This window comes from Panthera pardus, unplaced genomic scaffold (genome assembly GCF_024362965.1).
Source record: "Panthera pardus isolate Hobbes unplaced genomic scaffold, ASM2436296v1 HiC_scaffold_24, whole genome shotgun sequence".
In the NCBI taxonomy this organism is placed as follows: domain Eukaryota; kingdom Metazoa; phylum Chordata; class Mammalia; order Carnivora; family Felidae; genus Panthera; species Panthera pardus.
In genome coordinates, this window is record NW_026526810.1 from 15459832 (window position 1) to 15482673 (window position 22842).

At 42.6% G+C, this 22842-nt stretch overlaps 1 pseudogene; it reads left to right on the forward strand.

The window, feature by feature from the left end:
* Positions 1 to 14281: 14281 nt before the first annotated feature.
* On the forward strand, positions 14282 to 21641 carry LOC109258925 (ATP synthase subunit gamma, mitochondrial-like; annotated as a pseudogene).
* The last annotated feature ends 1201 nt before the right edge of the window (positions 21642 to 22842 follow it).

The following is a 22842-nucleotide window of genomic DNA, read 5'->3' on the forward strand; positions in this document are numbered from 1 at the left end:
GTTTATTTATTTTTGAGAGACAGAGAGAAACAGAGCATGAGCAGAGGAGGAACAGAGAGAGAAGGAGACACAGAATCTGAAGAAGGCTCCAGGCTCTGAGCTGTCAGCACAGCGGGGTTGAACCCACAAACCACAAGATCATGACCTGAGTCGAAGTTGGATTCTTACCAACTGAGCCCCAGAGCCCTAGAATACATGTTCTTTTCAAGTGCACATGGAACATTCTCCAGAATTGTTCACATACTGGGTCATAAATCAGCCCTCTACAAGTACAAAAATATCAAAATCACATCATGCATATTTTTAGATCACAACACTATGAAACTTGAAATCAACCACAAGAAAAAATTTGGAAATCCCTCAAGTACATGGAGGTTACAGAACATCCAACTAAAGAACGAATGGGTTAAGCAGACAATTAAAGGATGAAAAAATATAGGTAATCCAATGAAAATGAAAAGACAACAGTAAAAAAAAAGAAATAAAGAAAAAAAAGAAAGAAAGAAAGAAAAAGAAAAAGAAAAAAATAAAAAAACCTTTGGGCTGCAGCAAAGGCGACCATAAGGGGGAAATATATAGCAATACAGGCCTTACTCAAGGAAAAGAAAAGTCTCAAATACACAACTAACCTTACCTAAAGGAACTGGAAAAGGACAGCAAGTAAAGCCCAAAACACCAGAAGAAAGGAAATAATAAAGATTAGAGCAGAAAACAATGAAATAGAAATTAAAAAACAGAGTCGAACAGAATAATGAAACTAGAAGCTCTGGTTCTTTAAAAAAAAAATAACAAAATTGATGAACTCCTAGACAGTCATATCAAAAAGAAAAGATAAAGAACCCAATAAATAAAATCACGAATATAAGAGGAGAGATCATAATCTACATCAAAGAAATACGATTGTAAGATAATATTATGAGCAATTATATGCCAAAAAATTGGGTAATATGGGAGAAATAAATTCATAGAAACATATAAACTACCAAAACTGAAACAGGAAGAAATAGAAAATTTGAACAGACCCATAACCAGAAAGAAATTGAGTCAGTAATCAAAAATCTCCCAACAAACAAAAGTACAGGGCCTGATGGCTTCCCAGGGGAATTCTACCAAACATTTAAAGAATTAATACCTATTCTTTTGAAACTGTTCCAAAAAATAAAAATGGAAGGAAACCTTCCAAACTCATTCTATGAGGCCAACATTACCTTGATTTAAAAGCCAAGACCCCATTAAAAATGAGACTTACAGACCAACATCACTGATGAACATGGTTGCAAAAATTCTCAACAAGATACTAGCAAATAAAATCTAACATTACATTAGAAGAAATATTCACCATGATCAAGTGGTAATTATTCCTGGACTGCAGATCTGGTTCAATGTCTGCAAATCAATCAGTGTGATACACCACATTAATAAAATCAAGGATGGGAAATGTATGACCCTGTCAAGAGATGCAGAGAAAGCATTTGGAAAAAAAAAAAAAAAGCATCGTTTCTTGATATAAACCCTCATGAAAGTAGGAATAAAAACATTCCTTGACATCATATATTAAAGAACCACAGTTAATATCATTTTCAATGGGGAAAAACTGAGAGCTGTTCCCCTAAGGTCAGGAACACAACAGGGATGTCCACTCTCACCACTCTTGTACAACATAGTACTGGAAGTCCTAGCCTCAGCAATCAGACAACACAAAAGATGAAGGGCATCCAAATTGGCAAAGAAGAAGCAAAATTTTCACTCTTCACAGATGACAAGATGCGCTACATGGAAAAATGCAAGATACTCTACCTAAAAACTTCTAGAACTGATGCATGAATTTTGCAAAGTCGCAGGATACAAAAGTAATGTACAGAAATCAGTTGCATTTCTGTACACCAATAATGAAGCAGCAGAAATAGCAATCAAGGAATCAATCCCATTTACAATTGCACCAAAACCCATAAAATACGTAGGAATAAACTGAATCAAAGGGGTAAAAGATCTGTTATAGAACACTTATGAAAGAACTTGAAGACAGAATGAAATGGAAAAACATTCCATGCTCATAGATTAGAAGATCAAATATTGACCCAAAGCCATTTCCACATTAAATTCAATCTCTATCAAAATATCAACAATAGTTTTCATAGAGCTGTTACAATTTTAAAAATATATATATGAAACCAGAAAAGACCCTGAATAACCAAAGTAATGTTGGAAAAGAAAAAGCAAAGCTGGAGACATCACATTTCCAAACTTCAAGCTGTATTACAAACCTGTAATCATCATGAGAGTATGGTACTGGCACAAAAACAGACACAAAGATCAATGGAACAGAATAGAGAACTGAACCCAAATATGGACTCACAAATATATATAGTCAACTATTCTTTGACAAAGCAGGAATGAATATCCAATGGGAAAAGACAGTCTCTTCAAGAAATAGTGTTGGGAAAACTGGACATCTACATGAAAAAGAATGAAACATTTCCATTTTTTTACACCACACATTAAAAAAAAAAAAAAAGCTGAAAAGAAGTGCCTGGGTGGCTCAGTTGGTTAAGTGTCCAACTTTGGCTCAGGTCATGATCTCATTACTCATGAAGTTGAGCCCTGAGTTGGGTCCTGTGCTGACAGCTCAGAGCCTGGATCCTGCTTCAGATTCTGTGTCTCCCTCTCTCTTCCCCTCCCCTACTTGTTCTCTCTATCTCTGTCTCTCTGTCTCTCTGCCTCTCTGTCTCTAAAAAATAAATAAACATTATTATTTTTTAAATAAGCTGAAAATGAATTAAGGACGTAAATGTGAAACCCGAAACCATAAAAATTATAGAGGACAGCACAGGCAATGATTTCTATGACATCAGCCTTAACATCATTTTTCTATATATGTCTTCTGAAGCATAAGAAACAAAAGCAAAAGTAAACTATTGGGACTATATCAAAATAAAATACTTCTGCACAGCAAAGAATGCAATCAGAAAAACTAAAAGGAAACCTACCGAATGGGAGAAGTTATGTGCAAACGTAACATCCAAGAAAAGGTTAGTATACCAAAGTATATAAAGTAGTTATACAACTCAACAATAACATAAAACAAATAATCCAATTAAAAATGGGCAGAATATATGAACAGACGTTTCTCCAAAGAAGACATCCAGATGGCCAAAGATACACGAAAAGATACTCAGTATTGCACACCATCAGGGAAATATAAATCAAAACTACAATGAAATATCACCTCATGCGTGTCAAAATGGCAAAATACACACACACACACACACACACACACAAGAAATAGCAGGTGGTGAGGATGTGGTGACAAGGAACCCTCTTGTGCTATTAGTGAAAATGCAAACTGATATAGCCACTTAGAAAACAGAATGGAAGTCCCTCAAAAAATTAAAAATAGAACTACCATATGATTCAGTAATTACACTATTTACTCGAAGAATTAAAAAAAAAGCATTAATTAGAAAGGATAGATGCACCCCTGTGTTTATTGCCACATTACTTACCTTAGCCAAATTATGGAAGCAGCCTGAGTGTCCATGGATAGCTGAGTGAATAAAGAAGATGTAATGTATAAAGGGATGTTATTCAGCCACAAAAAAAAGGTATGAAATATTTTAATTTGCAACAAAATGGATGGATATAGATAGTAAAATGCTAAGTGAAATAAGTCAGTCAGAGGAAAATACCATATGATTTCACTCACATGTGGAATTTCAGGGGGAAAACAAGCAAAGGAAAAAAAAGAAAAGACACAAAGAGAGAAACCAAGAAATTGACTCTTAACTATAGAAAACAAATAGGTGGTTACCAGAGGGGAAGTGGGTGGAGGGATGGATAATATAGGTGAAAGGGATTAAGAGTACACTTCTCTTGATGAGCATGGAGTAATACATGAAACTATCGAATCCTTGTATTGTACACCCAAAACTAATATAACACTGTATGTTAACTATGTTAAAATAAAATTTAAAAAGAAAGGTTAAAAAAACACAGCTCCACAAAGACTCTTGAACCTTGCTAAAATTTCTCTTGTAAGTCTTGGTAACCAGCCCTTATTTTACAAATCTCCAGGGAATATACTCTTAGATTCACATGACACATTTAAGAAAGCACCAAACCAGGCATGCACACCATCTTGTGATCTAAAAGTAAAGATGTTCTGGAATTGGAGCAGACAGCATCTGATAAGACAGCTTTCCCAAAATGCATGAACCAGGCTTGTGTACTTTTTTCCACTGTTGCTTCTACTCTGTCTCTTGTAGAAAGACCATGCCTTTGTCCATATTTACCAAACACTGTAAAAGGAGAAACCTTTTCCTTTCATTGAAACCTTTCGGAAATAGCCTCATCATAATCCCATGACCAAGTAATCTTTTTACTTCCTTTCTTATAAAGGGTTAAAATATTCAGAATTCACAAAGGTTTTTCTTTCATCTTGATTATTAATGCACTCTAGATTCTTATCCAAATTCATGTTTTTTAACTTATAACTTTATAGACAGTATTATTGATAATGTATTTTGTTTCAAAACATTCTTTTATTTTTTTTTAAAGTTGATCTATTTTTGAGAGGGAGAGAGAGACAGAGCATGAGCAGGGGTGGGTCAGAGAGAGAGGGAGACACAGAATCAGAAGCAGGCTCCAGACTCTGAGCTGTCAGCACACAGCCTGATCCAGGCTTGCACCCATGAACGAGGAGATCAAGAGCTGAAGTCAGACACTTAACCGACTGAGCCACCCAGGCGCCCCACCAAAACATTCTTTTGAGATAACAATACTTATGTATTTGTGTTTATGTTTTAAAACATCTTTAATATTTTTGTTTTGCAAAAAGTGTGTCAGTTATTGCTTTATTTATACTCTTGCACTGTATCTTCTGAACTTGTTCTTCTCTTGCTGTATTCAACTGTTCTATTTTCTTTTTATAACATATCAGAAAACTCCCATTGGTTCACCTAGTTAACCCTCTATTTATCTGGTGACCTACATGCTTGAGTTCTTGGTTTATAACCATCCTGCAATTTAGAATTCTCATTGTGTTTTGATTTAATACTTGTTGTCTGTCAAACATTTGTAAAAATTATGTACTCAATAAGTGATGCTGGTGGAACAATTTGACATAATCTCCAATCCTTACAACCTTGAGAAACTATAGGTTTTACATAAGAAGTGTCAGAGTGTCCCCTCTTAAGCTTCTTTTTTACTTAAATATGGTCTTTAGTGGTTTACAACTGCAATGTACTTTGCCTCTGACATGACGACCAGGAAAATCTTCCCTGGAACTGAAGAAAAAAAACACTAAATAATGAAAACTTGACACTTTATCAGTGATGTTTTTGAGGAAAGATCTTGATCAAAAGGGGTAAACATAAAAATTAATAGAGAAAAATCTCACTAAAATGGACTCAGGAGTTCAGACCAGGGAGAACTCATACCATACCACTGCTTATCAACCCTTTGCAGACCCAAGAAGAAAAGGGGTGTCTTGCATTCCCAACAGGAAAAAGACTATAATGTACCACTACAGGAGGAGGAAAGGTTTATTTGTTTTCCTGGTGAGCAATAACTCAGCGAGTTTGAGACCTTCACAACTTAACCAATGAAAAGCTTCTGCACTTTGAACTCCCAGTTTATTCCAAAGACTTTCTGTTAAAAAATAAATAAATAAAAATAAAACCTCTTCCAATACCTCCTTTCTTCTATAAGAGTAGCCCTTTTGGGGTTCCTGAGTGGCCCAGTCAGTTAAGCATCCAACTTCAGCTAATGTCATGATCTCATGGTTGGCGGGTTTGAGCCCCATGTCTGACTCTATGCTGACAAGCTCAGAGCTTGGAACCTGCTTCAGATTCTGTGTCTCCCTCTCTTTCTGCCCCTCCCCCTCTCTTTCCCTCTCTCTCTCTCTCTCAAAAATAAATAAACATTATATATTTTTTAAAGTAGCCCTTTTGCTGTTGTTGTTGTTCTCCAGATTCGTCCATGGTTTTGCAGTAACTTATATGTCCCAAATTGCAATTATCTGTTATTTCTGAATAAAATGTTTTTTTGCTGGTAAAATAACTACTATTTTTAGTAGTTATTAGAAGTAGTAGTAAAAATACTACTATTTTTTATGTTAACACCACAAACTGGTGAGTGGGGCCATTTGGGCAAGCAATGAGGTTTCTGACATGGTTACATGTCCCTGGAATGTCATCTCTACTGACAGCTCTACATTCTTGAGGCATAGGAAACTAACGGAAAACTTTTGGGCTTGGGTGATGTCATCTGAGATAGTGTCCCACCAGTATTGAGTCTTTCTCACTCAAAGGGAAGGTCCTCCAGAGTGTTGTCAAAATAGAATATGTGTGATCCATGTGGTTATCCAGTTGGGGTATTGGTCATGGGAGGGAGGTGGGCTGGCATAACATTAACTTAGAGGCTTCCCTGAAGAATGAGCTGCATATCTGGTACAGATTATTATGAGCTTTCTGAGATCAAAGGTATATTCAGCAACAGAATCAGTGGCTTCTAATTCATTTCCCAAGGAGCTCACCCAGGGCATATAAAGATTCTGGACACGTTTATATCCCAGACTAAGAGAGATGTGGAGATGCTATTTAGGAAATCCTGGAAACAAACAGTGATGGCGATGGACTAATCATGGGGGCACAGCCACTGTAACCAGATAGGTTTTTGTATGGACAATCATAAAGCCACTTAGCTTGTAGCAATATTTGATGTACAAAAAACAAGGGAAAGTCATTTACACATTGCTGCCTTTAGAAAGCCCATTGTCTGAAAAAGAATTCAATCCATCTGCTCTCCTACTCAGTTGTGTACTTTCCTAAACCCTTCTTTGTTGTATTTTTTTAATGTTTATTTATTTTTGAGACCGGGGAGGGGGGCATAGAGAGAGGGAGACACAGAATCTGAAGCAGGTTCCAGGCTCTGAGCCTGTCAACACGGAGCCTGACATGGGGCTCAAACCCACAAACTGTGAGATCATGACCTGAATCAAAGTCGGACACTTAACTGACTGAGCCACCCAGGCACCCCCTCAGGCATTCTAACAGGGCTTTCCAACATTCCCCACTTTTCTACCTAGTGGGTGCAATTGTGGGCTGGAATGATATTGTTCCAGCATTATATCTGGGTGATTGTTAGGCCTGAGGTATTTACCAACAACCCTATCGCTCAGGCCATATAAAGCCGTAAGAATAGCCAAAACCAAATCAAGTATTCGCATTATATGAGCTTGGGTTGATTCCCTTCTGGCTGAGCTATTTGTATGTTGATTGAGGATGAGTGTGGTTGCTCTCAGGGAGAAAGTCATGGGTTACCTCATTCAGTGTGGTGTAAGACTTGCAGGGCTTGTAGCTGTCTTGCACACTCTCATCTCCAAATATGGAGAGTTTCTTTCCCTCTTTAGACACCCTAAAGACACCCTCTTTAGACAACTGTACCACTTGGTCCCAGGGTAATGGCTTCCACTTTTTGTAAATCTGTAAGGGAATTTAGTGTCATTAGCCAGCCCTTGCAGTAACTATATTTAGGGAGAGTGGCTGGCATGAAGAAGGCTCCCTCTGGAGAGTCCTCATCATTTTCAGTGTTTCCAAAGAAATTATATGACATTAACTTGGTGGGCTTTTGGCCTGGAGGCATCCAATAATGAGTGGATGATATTGGGTTATCTAGTCTTAATCAGGTTATGAAGCATGAAGCAGAATATAAGATAATTGGGAAATCAGAGCAGAAGGGGGCAGTGGAGTCAGAGAATAAAATAAAAAGGACATTGTATTGGATAATAAAAGCTTGAGGCTTGCCAGAGATGACCCCAAGTGGAATTTTGAGGGATACATAATAATTAATATGTGGGGTTAAAGGCCCTGGGGTTGAGAGCTAAATAAGATGTGGGCTTGAGAAAGTTTAATTTATTTCAGAGACCACTTGTGTAGAAGTAATTTAAAGAGAGTCTCATTAAGGATGCCATTATGACACTCAATCATGCCAGCTGCCTGGGGGCAGTAGCCTAGATGAAAGTCCAAAGAATATTAAATTTGACATCCCACTGTTGAGTTTCCTAAGAGGGAAAGTAGGTGTCCTTGTCATAGGCAATAATTTTTAGTGATACAAAGCAAGCAAGAATAGGGGCACCTGGGTGGCTCAGTTGGTTAAGCATACAACTTCAGGTCAGGTCATGATTTCATGGTTTGTGGGTTTGAGCCCCATGTCAGGCTCTGTACTGACAGCTCCGAGCCTGGAGCTTGCTTTGGATTCTGTGTATGTATGTCTCTCTCTGACCCTCCCCTGCTCATGTGCTCGCTCTCTCTCTCTCTCTCAAAAATAAACAAACCTTAAAAAATTCAAACCAAGCAAGAATAAATTTAGTAAAGGAAGTTATTATTTCCTTTGAGGAGGAATTCTGTGTAAAGTTTACCAAATAAATCTTATGTAAAAATTGATGATTGTGCCTACATACCTGGAAGCCTCAGCTGAAGGGGGCAGTGGGTTGATGAAATCAATTTACCAGCTGTCGTATGGTCATTCTCCCTAGGGAATGTGTCTCTATTTAGATAGTCTCCATCATTGGGTTTGGGAGTAGAGAATAGACTAATTTGTCACAACCTTGCCTGCCCCTGAGGAGAGGGGAAGGACCTTGCTTGTGCCCTGTTAAGGTATGGGTTTCCTGGTAACTCCTGGTTGTGTGGGACCATTTTGTAAGCTGGTAGGAAGGGTTGGTACCCTTAGAAGTCTGTGCCAGGCGGATTGTAGCAGGATAGTGGTGAAATTTGCAATATTGTTGACAATGGCTTCCAATGTAAAGCAGTTATTGTGAATAGAAATATGAGTAACGATGATATGAATGGGGAATTTTCTTATTCCATCTATATCTGGGTACCCTTCATGTGAACCTGCCTTTTATGAAATGATCTTGCTTTGTATAGCTAATCCCCCCTTATTGACCAGATCAAACCAAAAGGTCATTAACCACAACCCAACATTCTGTGAAAATGTGGACCTTCAAAAGACCCCTTTTTATGATCTTCTTAAAGGCTAGGTGAATAGCTACAAGTTCTGCCAATTAGACTGAGCCAGGATGGGAAGGAGGAGGGCATCCTTGACTAGAGGTGACCAAGGCCTTGTGGAATGCCATGGTCTTCCAGCAAGCTTCATTGTGTACAATGATGGCACTATCATTGGGGAAGAACAACAACTTCCTGAAAATTTCAGAAGTTGGTCTCAATGGGATACCCAAGTAGCAAGAGGAGGAGGAAGTTGGAGTTCCCTAATGCTTCCAAAGGAAGCTTCCTAAGTCCCTAAGGAAAGGGGCTCAGCATGAGGGAAGCCACACCCTCCTGTATTTGGAAAAGTCTTGGTAAGGGGTTTATCCCTGTCTTGAAGGTACCATTTCAATTTTAGCAAGGGGGCATCAGTAGCCATGATGAATTCCATTGGGAAGTGTCTCTAACCCATGGCATTATAGGAACTTTTATAGGGAGTAAGTAGTAACAGGAAATTATAGTTAGGGAATTCTACACCTGAAACTAATATTATACTGTATGTTAACTAACTGGAATTTAAATTAAAACATATATATATATATATATATATATATATATATATATATACTCTTTAAATAGAAAAAAAAAAAAAAAGAGCCCAATAGAATGCCAAAATTGACTCAAAGGGAGTTTATCAAGTTTCCCCTGGAGTTAGATGCTTAGTCCAGAATTCCTTAAGAAGCCAGGTAAACTCATGTTTGTTCCAGAGACTCTATGGTATGGACAAGGACGGCTCAGAATATGGAGACAGGTGGGACTAAAAGTTGGGCCTGTTAGACTGCCTGCTGGGCAGCTTCCAAAACACACTATTGGGCTTCACTCTAACTGAAAGTGGCAGACTTGCATGTGCTTGCATATATAGAGCAAATAATTAGTGAGAGATGGGAGATGTTGCTCCAGAACAGGAAAAGACCTAGTATGCCATTATGCCTATCTAAGTGCAGTGGATGGTTTAATGGTGCATAACTGATTTTTAAATTTTGGTAGGGGAATTTAGGGCCCCTAGAGGATCAGATGATACCCAGAAACTTGACAGATGAGACTAGACTTGGATCTAGAGGGGATGATTGCCCAACCACATTCATGCAGGTGGTTAGTGAGACTGGGCAAATAGGGCTATACCACTTCCCTTGAGGGATCTCCAAACATCATGTCATCAATATAATGCCAAAAACGGCACTTTTCAAATTGTGATATATTCAAATCCTGATGGAAGAATTTATGTGACACTGAAGACTGGTTTAAATATACTATTGGAATCTATGTAAATGTATATTGAGCTCCTTCAAAAATTAAAGCAAATAGGGCCTGAGATACCTTTATGATATAAACAGAATACATCAGCGATGTCAATGACCACAAAGGATGCTTATTGGGCCTAATATACGTTTTCAGTCAATTCTATGATATTAAGAGTTGGAACCTTGATTTGGGAAATCTGAGCATTGAGATTTCCATAGTCAGTAGTCAGGTGACATTCATTAATGGCTGGCTTAACTACTGGCAAAATAGAGCCATTGAAATGGTATATTGTGGGATTAATAATTCCTTAAAGCATATTTTTAATGACAGGGTGTAGATCTTCAACGCTTTATTTAAGAATTTAAGTTGAGGGGGGCCTGGGTGGCTCAGTTGGTTAAGTGTCCAACTTTGGCTCAGCTCATGATCTCATGGCTTATGAGTTCAAGCTCCGCATTGGGCTCTGTGCTGACAGCTCAGAGCCTGGAGCCCACTTTGGATTCTGTATCTCCCTCTCTCTCTGCCCCTCCCCTGCTCATGCTCTCTCTCTCTCTTTCAAAAATAAATAAACATTAAAAAAAAGAATTTAATTTGGTACTGTGGAGTGTTTACGATCTTGACCAGGGGAAGATGAGATAACAGAGGCCATTTGGCAAATCCCACCAGGAAAGCCAAGAGTGGTATGGCATCATGTCAATGTATCCATATGTATAATTAAAAAATAAAAGAGCCATCTGGGTGGCTCAGTCGGTTAAGTGTCCAACTCTTGGTTTTGGCTCAAGTCATGATCTCAAGGTTAATGGGATCAAGCCCCGAGTTGGGCTCTGCACTTGCTGAGTGGAGCCTGCTTGTGAATCTCTCTCTCTATCTCTCTGTCTCTCTGTCTCTCTCTCTCTCTCTCTCTCTCAAAAATAAACAAACAGACAAACAAACAAACTTAAGACAAAGAAAAAGCCAGGTAGACATCACCAGAGGTATCCATTAAATAGTTACATCCAAATGGGTGTGTTCATCTTTGTTTTACTGGAGTAGGTAGAAGAGATCTCCATTGGGGGAGCTACAGAAATTTTCTGGAATGCCAATAGCTTGAGCCCTGGTGTCTTATAGAGCCAAAAAGCACTGTGCACTTTTATTGTCCCACTGAACCACCAATGTAGTATAAAGGTGATTATCCCCAGGACATGGGACAGGCTCCAGGGAGCTACTAATTTCCTAGAATAGGTACATAGGTTCTAACTATCCTGGAGGTTAGGGAAGGGGGCAGAGGAAGTGGCAGGGGATGGGTTAGACCCAGAATGGTTAGTGTGTAGCTGTGACAAGAGAATGTATGGCAGAAGGGGTTATAAGCTGTTAGAATGCTAGTTTCAGAGCCTGGAGTTAAGAGACTAGCTGTTTAGAAATTCAGTGACCAGTAACTCAAAATTTTGTAACTCAGTAAAGGTTGCCTGTGTGTTCTCATAAGGGGCAAAATTAGGTTAGAGGTTTATTGGAAAAAGAATGGGGAGCCCTTTCCACTGAGAGAACTTTGTTGGAGGGACCTTCCTGGGGAAGTGGTAATGGAGGGGCAAGAGGCTGAAGTAACTGGGTGTCTGGATAAGAATCTCCTTTACACCTGGCAGCCATGTCAATGCCTTCCAGTACCTTTCGGATGGTTTTGGCAGTCCTAATAAAACCCAGTATTGATGTCCTATAATTAAGAGTAGAACCCTGTAAAAATAGTTCTCTGTACTGAGAGTAAAGTGGGTCTTCTTCAGGGTTAAAAATAAGAGAGATGATTGAGCTTGGGAAGATGGCAGACTAGGAGAACCCTGAGCTCAACCCATCCCATATTTAAAACTAGATATCATCCACATTCAAGTCAATAACCTTAGGAGTGATCCAAAGACTGGCAGAACTACACGAGTAAATACAGAGAAGAATCTGCATCTGAAACATTATGAAGGTCAGAAAGGTATAAGAGTGCTGTGTGAAGGAGGGAAGGAGCTAGCTATGAGTGAAGAAGGCAGAGAAATGGACCCCTGAATCATGGAGCTCACATGTGGAAGACAAATCCCTATAACATTTGGCTTTAAAAACCATAAGTGCTGGGAGGTGGGGAGTTAAGATGACAGAAAAGCAGGGAAATCCCAAGTTTGTCTCATCCCTTGAACACAGCTAGATAGTTACCAAATCATTCTGAACACCAAAGAACTCAATTAGAGGTTTGAGAGAACAAAAACTGCAAGTCTGCCTGTAAAAAGGTGAGCATTTCCTGGAAAGTAGGAGGTGTGGAGAGTTGATTTGTGGGAGAGAAACCTGCAGGTATGGTGGCATTGAGGAAGCCTGCTTACGGAGGCTACCACAAAGTATTATAAGCAGTGGAGCACAAAATCTGAACTTTTAGAAGTCAGCTACAGTAGGGGATGTATCTAAAGGCGCTCAGGTGGAGAAGTGGGGAGGAATCCCAGGAGTGACAGCGTGGTCTGAGGATCCCCTGTATCACAAGACAGGTGGCCCCAATGTGCTATGCTGTTTCCAGGCATAGGAGTGGGTTACTGGTGCCCACAGGGGGGCCAGATTTCTGCTCTGTTTTTGACATAAACCGTGAACTATCGGGCAGTCCTGTGACCACTTACCTCACAGGGGCTGGCAAAAACGTGCTGAGACCCTCCCCCAAAGGAACAGAGTGGATCCACACCAGGCAATCCCTAAAATTTGGAGTTTTGAAACTCAGTAGTGCACCTGAGATAAATAAAAAAAAGCTTGGACACAGGCAAGGTGAATGCAGTGTTCTGATGAAAACTGGGGATACAAGAGGGGTGACTGATTTCTCTTCTGTGACCATTTCCTAGAGAGTGGCGGGGCGGGGCCACTCTCCAGAGCTGGAGGGTGGGGGGCCTCCATGTTCATCCTCCCCATTAGCACTGAAAAACTTCAGGAAACAAAACAGCGCCACCTAGTGGAGGCTGGAGCCACTTACACTAAACCCCAGACCCTGCACCCTGGAGGCACATTTCCACTGAAACAAATCAGCCTGAGAATCCATGCAGCAGGCCCTCCACCAGAAGACCAGCACAAGCAACTTGCCTACACCAAGAGGCTGAGTAATATTCCATTATATATATTAAAATAAATAAATTAACTTAAAAAAAAACAGATGAACATAGGGAAGGGGAAGGAAAAATAAAACAAGATAAAAAAAAAAAGAAAAAAAAGAGAGAGAGGGAACGTTCCTGTATGGCTCTGTCAGTTAAGTGTCTGACTCATGATTTCATCTCAGGTCATGATTTCATGGTTCCAGAGTTTAAGACCCACGTTTGGCTCTTCACTGACAGCACAGCGGAGCCTGCTTGGGATTCTCTGTCTCCCTCTCTCTGCCCCTCCCCAATGCGCTTTCTCTCTGTCAAAAATATATAAATAAACTTAAAAAAAAAAAAACAGAGAGAGGGAAAAGCCATAAGACATTCTTAAGTATAGAGAACAGACTGAGGGTTGACGAAAGGGAGATGGGTGGGGGGATAGGCTAAATGGGTGATGAGAATTAAAGATGACACTTGGGATGAGCACAGGGCATTATATGTAAGTGATGAATCACTAAATTCTGTTCCTGAAACCAATGCTCCACTATATGGTAATTAACTTGTATCTAAATTGAAAGAGAGAAGAAGAAAGAAAGAAAGAAAGAAAGAAAGAAAGAAAGAAAGAAAGAAAGAAAGAAAGAAAGAAAGAAATGAAAACTTAGGCTCATAACCTGCAAAAAAATTCTATCAGTAATCAAAAAACTTCCATGAAACAAAAACCCAGAGCCAAATCGCTTCACAGATTATTTCTACCAAATATTTAAAGAAAGTTAATGTCATTATTCTCAAAGTAATAAAAAAAAAAACATAAAAGAAAGGAAAACTTCCAAATTCATTCTATGAGTCCAGCATTGCCCTGATACCAAAAGCAGATAACAACACCACTAAAAAAGAGAACCACAGAGGCCTATCTGAATGACCTTCATCATGTCTGGTACGACCATGTTCTCTCAGATGAGCATCACTGGGCTATTGGCCTGGGCTGTGCAGATGCAATGGATCCAAGTTCAAAATGGCAACTTTAAAATGTACTGCCTGTAGGGTTAAATTTTAGGGCTAACCTGTAGCCTTGAGAAATAACAGCTTTGTTTTGACACTGTAGGTTAAGAGATAACAGCCTTGTCCTATCAATCAAGGGGACAAAAGTTCAAGGAAAATCAACTGGATTAGTGTTTGATTGGATTGGGGCAAGGGCATGTTGAGAACTTTGAAAAAGTGGCCCCGGAGGCAGGGTTAAGGAGGTCAACTGGTTACGGCTTAACGGCAGAAGGTCTGAACTGTTTCCACCCCCATCTGGGAACTATTTCTTTGTTCTGTTCCCAGGTGATGATAAGACGAGGTGGTTGGCTATAAAAACTATGTACCCAGGCTGTTCGAGGCCACACTCTGATTAAGAGTGTCCCGATCGGTCGGCCTTGCCTCTCACTGCAATAAACTTTTGCTGTGACTGTCACTGGTACCCGTAGCATTGTTTCAGGAGTTGTGTGGATGCAACAGTGCCAGGTAATTAAAGTCAATCAAAAGCATCCAGAAAATTACCAAGTCTATGAAAATGGTTTCAGCAGCAACATATACCCAAGCAGATAGGGAGCTAAAACCAGGTCAAGTGTATTGAAGTAGGATCTTTGGCTCTCTATGAAAAAGCTGATATTAAGGTGCCTGAAGACAAGAAGTAATACCTTCTTATTGATATGTCCTCAGATTGAGGGTACTGTGGTAGTATTCATTCCTCAGTTCCTAAACAGATGAAAACTGAGGTGGCCACATTCACAGCAGCTGAGAAAGAAGTTACACTTGTTGGAATTCGTGGTAAAATCATCAATATACTTCATAGGACTCACTCTGACAAGTTTTGAGAGGCCTGAGAAAATTAAAACTTAAAAGCTTAAGTTACGGGAAACTGAAACCTAACCAAGCTTAACCAGCTTGTTCCGCTTCTGTACAATTGCTTGGCGCGCCCATGTATTCCTGATCAATCATTGTTGCCTGGCACATCCGTATATTCCTGATCAACCATTGTTACTTGGCACATCCGTGTACTCCTGATCAATCATTGTTGCCTGGCACATCCGTGTATTCCTGATCAATCATTGTGATACCCGTACCCCCTGTTGTGGTCTGACCTAAAGGCAGGAACCAATCGAATACTGTTAAGTGTCCAACTTTAAACACCAACCAATCGCAGCTCTGTAACTGTGGAAAATTCCTGATTTCCCCATGACTTGTTTGTACCTGTCTATAAAAGGAGTGTAAAAACCTCTCTCAGGGCCTCTCGGCGTCACCGGCAATGAGGGCGCAGAGGTCCAGGTTCGAACCTGCAATAAATGACCCTTGCTGCTTAGCTTTGACTCTGGACTCTGGTGGTTCGTTTTTGGGGGTCTCTTAGACTCTGGGCATTTCATTTGGTGCATTGGCCGGGAAGGCCCCCCCCCCAAACCCACCAGACCCCAAGTCAACGGGTCATTTCTGAGACCGATCGGTGAGTGAGCTGGCTGTGTCTGTGTCTGTGTCTGTGTCTGTGTCTGTGTCTGTGTCTGTGTCTGTGTCTGTGTCAGTTGTCTGTCCATTTCTGGCTCTCCCGCGCGGGATCTGTATCAGTGACTGACCTAGCCCTGGCGGACGCGCTATAGGGAAGTCAGTCGGGACCAGTAGGAGACGTCCTCTGGCTCCCGTCTGGGGCACTATTTTGGCCCATCAGAACTCTTTGTTCGGGTTACGGACACCCGTTCTGTATCTGGTCTCTTCTCCAAGGCACTTTCTGTTTGCCGCCGCGCTTGCGATTTAACTTGTCTCCTCTCCCCTGCAGGTATATCCAACTCGCTTCCGGAACATAAACTAACTTGGCCCATTTATTTTTTTCCTATACAGGCTATGGGACAGAAACAGAGTACACCTCTCTCCCTTCTTCTAGCTAATTTCAAGGATGTCCAGGCTGGAAGAAGGGAGAGAGGCCATAACCTAAGCCTGGACATCCGCCGGTCGAGACTCATTACTTTCTGCCAGTCTGAGTGGCCCACTTTCGGGGTGGGCTGGCCTACTGAGGGCACTTTTTGTTTGCCTATATTTGCCAAGGTCAGGGCCACCCAGACCAGGTTCCCTACATCCTTGTCTGGCAAGATCTTATTAAAAACCCTTCACCCTATCTTCCCCCTCCCCTTGCACCCCAGGCCCTGCCCGAAGCGGCCGCCCCACCTGTTGCCCCGCTGGTTGCCCCTCAAGGGGAACCGGGGGGGGGGGGGGGGCGGGAAGCGGCAGCTGTGCCAGAACCAGGGAGGCTACAGGCAGCGGCCGCACCAAGCCCTATTGAAAATGTAACCAACCATGAAGGGCCAGCCGGCCAAACTCGCGGGCGCACCCAGTGTGAGCCAAGCTCTCGCCTCCCCAACTCCACTGTAGCCCTACCCCTGCGGGAAATAGGACACCCCGATGAAATGGGCAATCCCCGACTCTAGTATTGGCCCTTCTCCACCAGTGACCTATATAATTGAAAAACCCAAAATGCTCAGTTTTCTGATAACCCTAGAGATCTTATAGCCCTCCTAGAGAGCATAATGTTCACCCACCAGCCTACCTGGGATGACTGCCAACAGCTTTTGCAAATCCTGTTCACCACGGAAGAAAGGGAGAGAATTCAACTTGAGGCGCAGAAGCTGGTCCCCGGGGAAGATGGTCGACCCACTGTTAACCCTGACCTCATTAATGCTGCATTTTCCCTGATTCGGCCTAATTGGGACTACAACACGGCAGAGGGTAGGGGACGGCTGCGCATTTATCACCAGACTCTAATGGCGGGTCTCCGGGCTGCAGCACGCAAGCCCACCAATTTGGCCAAGGTGTACTCGGTAATACAAGGTAAGACAGAGAGCCCTGCCAACTTTTTAAAAAGATTAATGGAACCCTTTAGGCAGTACACTCCCATGGACCCTGAGGCCCCTGAAAATCTGTCTTTTGTAAACCAGGCTGCCCCTGACATCAAAAAGAAACTCCAAAAAGTAGAGGATTTAGAAGGAAAACAGATTCAGGATTTACTCCGCATTGCTCAGCGGGTATATAATAATCGGGACGCTCCAGAGGATAAGCAGAAAACTCGCCCCCCTAGGCGCCCCCTAGACAAAGACCAATGCGCCTACTGTAAAGAAAAAGGACATTGGATTCGTGACTGTCCCAAAAAGAAGCAACTGCGCTCAGGGTCAGAGCCATGGCAAACCAAAGCGGCCCCCATCCTATTTACCCAGAACTCAGGAATTCCTGGGTCTGCGGGATTCTGCCGGTTGTGGATCCCAGGTTTTGCTGAAATGGCCAAACCCCTTTACGCAGTCTCTAAAAATCAACCATCATTTGAATGGTCTGCGGAAGCTGAGCAGGCATTCCAACAGATAAAGGGAGCTCTCCTATCGGCCCCAGCTCTAGGACTGCCCGATATCTCTAAGCCCTTCCACTTATATGTGGATGAGCATAAAGGCATAGCCAAGGCAGTGCTAACCCAGCATCTAGGTCCATGGCCCAGACCAGTGGCCTATCTCTCAAAAAAACTGGACCCTGTAGCCGCAGGATGGCCCCCTTGTCTCCGGATAATAGCGGCTACAGCCCTAATGGTTAAAGACGCCGATAAGCTGTCCCTGGGTCAAGAGTTACATGTCACCACACCCCACGCCATCGAAGGAGTACTCAAGCAGCCCCCCGATAGGTGGATGAGCAATGCTTGGATGGTCCACTACCAGGGACTCCTGTTAAATCCCTTGCGGACCACATACACCCCTCCCCGAACTCTAAACCCGGCCTCGCTGCTACCCGACCCTGACCTGGACTCCCCGCTCCATGACGGTGCCGACATCCTAGCGCAGATCCATGGAACAAGGAAAGACCTACAGGACCGGCTGTTACCTGATGCTGAGGTCACCTGGTTTACTGATGGAAGCAGCTTCGTCCATCAAGGACAGAGGTATGCGGGGGCAGCAGTGACATCTGAGACTGAAGTGATATGGGCAAAGGCTCTGCCCCCAGGGACTTCTGCCCAAAGGGCAGAACTAATTGCATTAACCCAAGCATTAAGAAAGGGGCAGGACCGCAAAGTGACTATATATACGGACAGCCGGTATGCCTTTGCCACGGCCCACATACATGGGGCAATATACCGTGAGAGGGGACTACTCACTGCTGAAGGCAAAGACATCAAAAATAAGGATGAAATTCTGGCCCTATTGGCCTCTATTTGGGCCCATAAAAAATTGGCCATAGTACATTGCCCGGGTCACCAAAAAATAACTGATCCAGTCTCTCGAGGGAATAACCTCGCTGACCAGACTGCACGCCAGGTAGCACAAAACCCCATTCAAGTACTCCCTGCGCAGCTACCAGACCCAGGGCCCCGAGATTTACCCCCACAGCCTGAATACTCAGAAGATGATCTTATTTGGATGCGCAAGCTCCCCATGATCCAAGTTACAGATGGATGGTGGAGGAACTCTAGAGACCGCCTTATCCTTCCCGAAAAATTGGGCCACGCAATCCTGACAAAAATACTCCAGAACGCGCACCCACACGCCACAGCCCAAGGCCACCGAAAAAGAGAAACCATACCAGGAGCCCACTGGGAAGTGGACTTCACCAAGGTAAAGCCCGGCAAATATGGCTATAAATACTTACTAGTGTTCGTAGACACTTTTTCAGGATGGACTGAAGCCTTTCCAACCAAGAAGGAAACGGCGCAGATAGTAGCCAAAAAGATCCTGGAAAAAATCCTGCCCACGTATGGTTTTCCAGTCATGATAGGGTCAGACAATGGACCTGCATTCATCTCTAAGGTAAGTCAGGGATTGGCTTCCGTACTTGGGGCAGATTGGAAATTACATTGTGCCTACCAGCCCCAAAGCTCAGGACAAGTAGAAAGAATGAATAAAACATTAAAAGAGACCCTTACTAAATTGACTATGGAGACTGGCGCTAATTGGGTAAAGTTTCTCCCCTACGCTCTGTACAGGGTTCACAACTCCCCATAGAAGTTGGAAAACTTGTACACCTATACACCCTATAAAATCCTGTTTGGCCAACCCACACCTATCATACCTACCTCATCATACCTACCTCATTCAATTAGACCAAGATAACAGCCTCTTGTCTTCTCTTAGGGCTCTACAGCAGGTTCATGAGGCCGTGTGGCCTAAACTAAAAAAACTGTATGAGACGGGGCCCCCACCCACTCCTCATCAGTATCGTCCAGGAGACTGGGTCCTCGTCAAGCGACACCAGCAGGAGAACCTTAAACCCAGGTGAAAAGAACCTTACCAAATCATCCTGACGACTCCCACCGCCATCAAGGTAGATAACCTCCCCACCTAGATTCACCACACCCATGTGAAGCCTGTCGACCCGCTGTCTGACCTCGTGGGACACACTGATAAAAATACTACTTGGACTGTAGACCCGAGTAAGAAAAAAAAACCCTCAAACTAACCTTGCGCCGTGCCTCCCCTAGACATGTTCAAGATAGTAACCCTTGTCCTACTAGCCCTCAACCTCAACCTCCTGGAGGGAGGACTAAATGCCCCCGTTGACAAACAGAAATTGTACGGAGCTCTGTATAGAAGGCCCTGTGATTGCAGAGGTGGCGTAGTTAGAACCCTTACCCTGCCACATGGTAACAGACTAGTAGCCGGCTCTGTAGGAAGGGATGGTCACTATCAGCGGGGATACACTCAAACCCAAGACTGTGGGACCACAATTGCTCACTTAACCCAGACCTATGACATCACAGGACCCCAAAAACAGCAGTGGTTATGTGTTGACAAACCTAAGCCCCTGCCCCCCCACAGCAGAATGTCCTTGCTCTACTTTCCAGGAGTCGATGCATAGCTCTTGTTATGACTCCTATCAGCAATGTATAGGGCCAGACAACTCCACCACCTACTTTACAGCTATCCTACAGAGTAACAGGGCAGCAAAAGCTAGTAATAATAATATGCAACTTCAAGCTGGCTGCCATGGCTCAGTTGGAGAAGCCGTCCGCTGAAACCCCCATGCCCATCCCTAGTTTAAACTTTGCAACTGGCAGATCCAAACGAGCTGTGGTTGTTATCCCCCTCCTGGCAAGCCTAGAAATTACAGGTGCATTAACTACTGGGACAGTGGGATTAGGAGTCTCCATACACTCCTATCTGGGACTCTCTCGGCAACTAATTAACGATGTCGGGGCCTTGTCAGGGACAATCCAGGATCTGCAAGATCAGCTAGATTCCCTAGCAGAAGTGGTGTTACAAAATAGAAGAGGGTTAGATCTGCTAACCGCAGAATAAGGTGGCATCTGCTTAGCCCTATGAGAAAAATGTTGCTTTTATGCCAATATATCAGGAATAGTTCGGACCAAAATTAAATAGCTCCAAGAGGACCTCGCACGTCAAACAGAATAATGAACTTTATCAGAGATAGATTAAACACCATTCAGGTTATGGTCCTTAGACCACAGTATCAGCTCCTCGACATGGAAAGCGAACTTGATTAGGTAGCACTGTAGGACCCAAGATTGGGTCCTCAGGTACTTGAGAAAGGGGGGAATGAGAGGCCTGAGAAAATTAAAACTTAAAAGCTTAAGTTACGGGAAACTGAAACCTAACCAAGCTTAGCCAGCTTGTTCCACTTCTGTACAATTGCTTGGCGCGCCCATGTATTCCTGATCAATCGTTGCCTGGCACATCCGTATATTCCTGATCAACCATTGTTACTTGGCACATCCGTGTACTCCTGATCAATCATTGTTGCCTGGCACATCCGTGTATTCCTGATCAATCATTGTGATACCCGTACCCCCTGTTGTGGTCTGACCTAAAGGCAGGAACCAATCGAATACTGTTAAGTGTCCAACTTTAAACACCAACCAATCGCAGCTCTGTAACTGTGGAAAATTCCTGATTTCCCCATGACTTGTTTGTACCTGTCTATAAAAGGAGTGTAAAAACCTCTCTCAGGGCCTCTCGGCATCACCGGCAACGAGGGCGCAGAGGTCCAGGTTCGAACCTGCAATAAATGACCCTTGCTGCTTAGCTTTGACTCTGGACTCTGGTGGTTCGTTTTTGGGGGTCTCTTAGACTCTGGGCATTTCAGTTTGTGGTGACCTTCAAAGAAGTGGGAAGAAAACTTCCTGTGATTGGAGATGCATCTGTCATTGCCCTTGAATTACTAAATTCCAGATATGAATTTGGTGGAGTATATCATCTTTAATCTGTTTAGGTCTGTTATCTCCTACAAGATAGAAGAAAAGGTCATCTTGTCCCTTGATATCATTGCAAGTGCTGAGAGCACTTCTTGAGTAATGGCCTTAGATACTTCCCCTAGGTTCTTAGTTGCCCAAGAAGACCTTTCTGTGGGAAGGAACAAGTGTCCCTTATTCTTTAGAAGTGAAAATCAGTCTCTCATAAATGCTACCAGCCTGGTTCCCCATAGATCAGGAAGAGAGAGTAGAACAAGGAAAGTATGGTTCCTAAGCAACTCTTCAGCACAAGAGAAGAAAGAGTTGAAGACTCACCAATGAAGAGTGCTGCTCAACATACAGTTATCTGGTCCCTTGTGGTCACAAAAAAGATATTGCTGGGTGGACTGGGGAGACTCTCAGGCCCTGAGCTCTCCACCCAATCTGCCCCCTGGGACTTCACTGGAAGATTGTGGTCTCCTGGCAAGAAAGAATGCAAGAATGGACCAGACAATGGTTGAGCAGTGCAAGTGAGAAAGTTTATTAAAGTGAGGGTACACTTAGAGATGTGAGAGCAGGAGAGCTCAAGGGAGAGGTGTGCCCGGGGTTTGGGTCTTCTATCTTGTATTACAGGTGTTAACTCAGAGGTAAAACAGTTATTATTTGGGGAGAAGATTACTTTGAGAGCAAGGTTTCTTTCCTTTTCTCCATTACTTGGTCAGGGTTTCTGCCCTTCTTTGAATTGGCCTGGGTAGTTTCATCTGGCATTTTTGTAGGATTGTTTGTGGAATGTGGCAAACACAGGTTGCTAACTTTCCTAATAATAGGGCTTGACCGACCTTTTGATGGCCTCAGGCGTCCTGTTAAAGCCTAATTAACTTCTTGCTTTAATGACAGGAAGGAAAATCCTGTAGAGCCATATATTTGTACCAGGGTTCACTCTCCCCTTACCTGGGTATTTATTGCCTGCCACTGAGCCCATCCTTCCATCACAGCGATTCCTGCTAAGGCTCACAGAGAATGGAAAACATTAGATTTGGATATCTCCTATTGGCAAATTTGGCATGGTCCAATGAGTTTATCACTTCTATGGCCATAGTGACCCAAAGATCCTCTCTATTTTTAATTTTTCTTTTATATCCAGTTAACTGCCAGTGTTTTATTAGTTTCAGGTGTACAATATAGTGATTCAACACTTCCATAAATCACCCAGTCCTCAACATAAGTGTACTCCTTAATTCCCATCACCTATTTAACACAACCTGCACCCCCTCCCCTCTGGTAATGATCAGTTTGTTCTCTATAATTAAGAGTCTGTCTC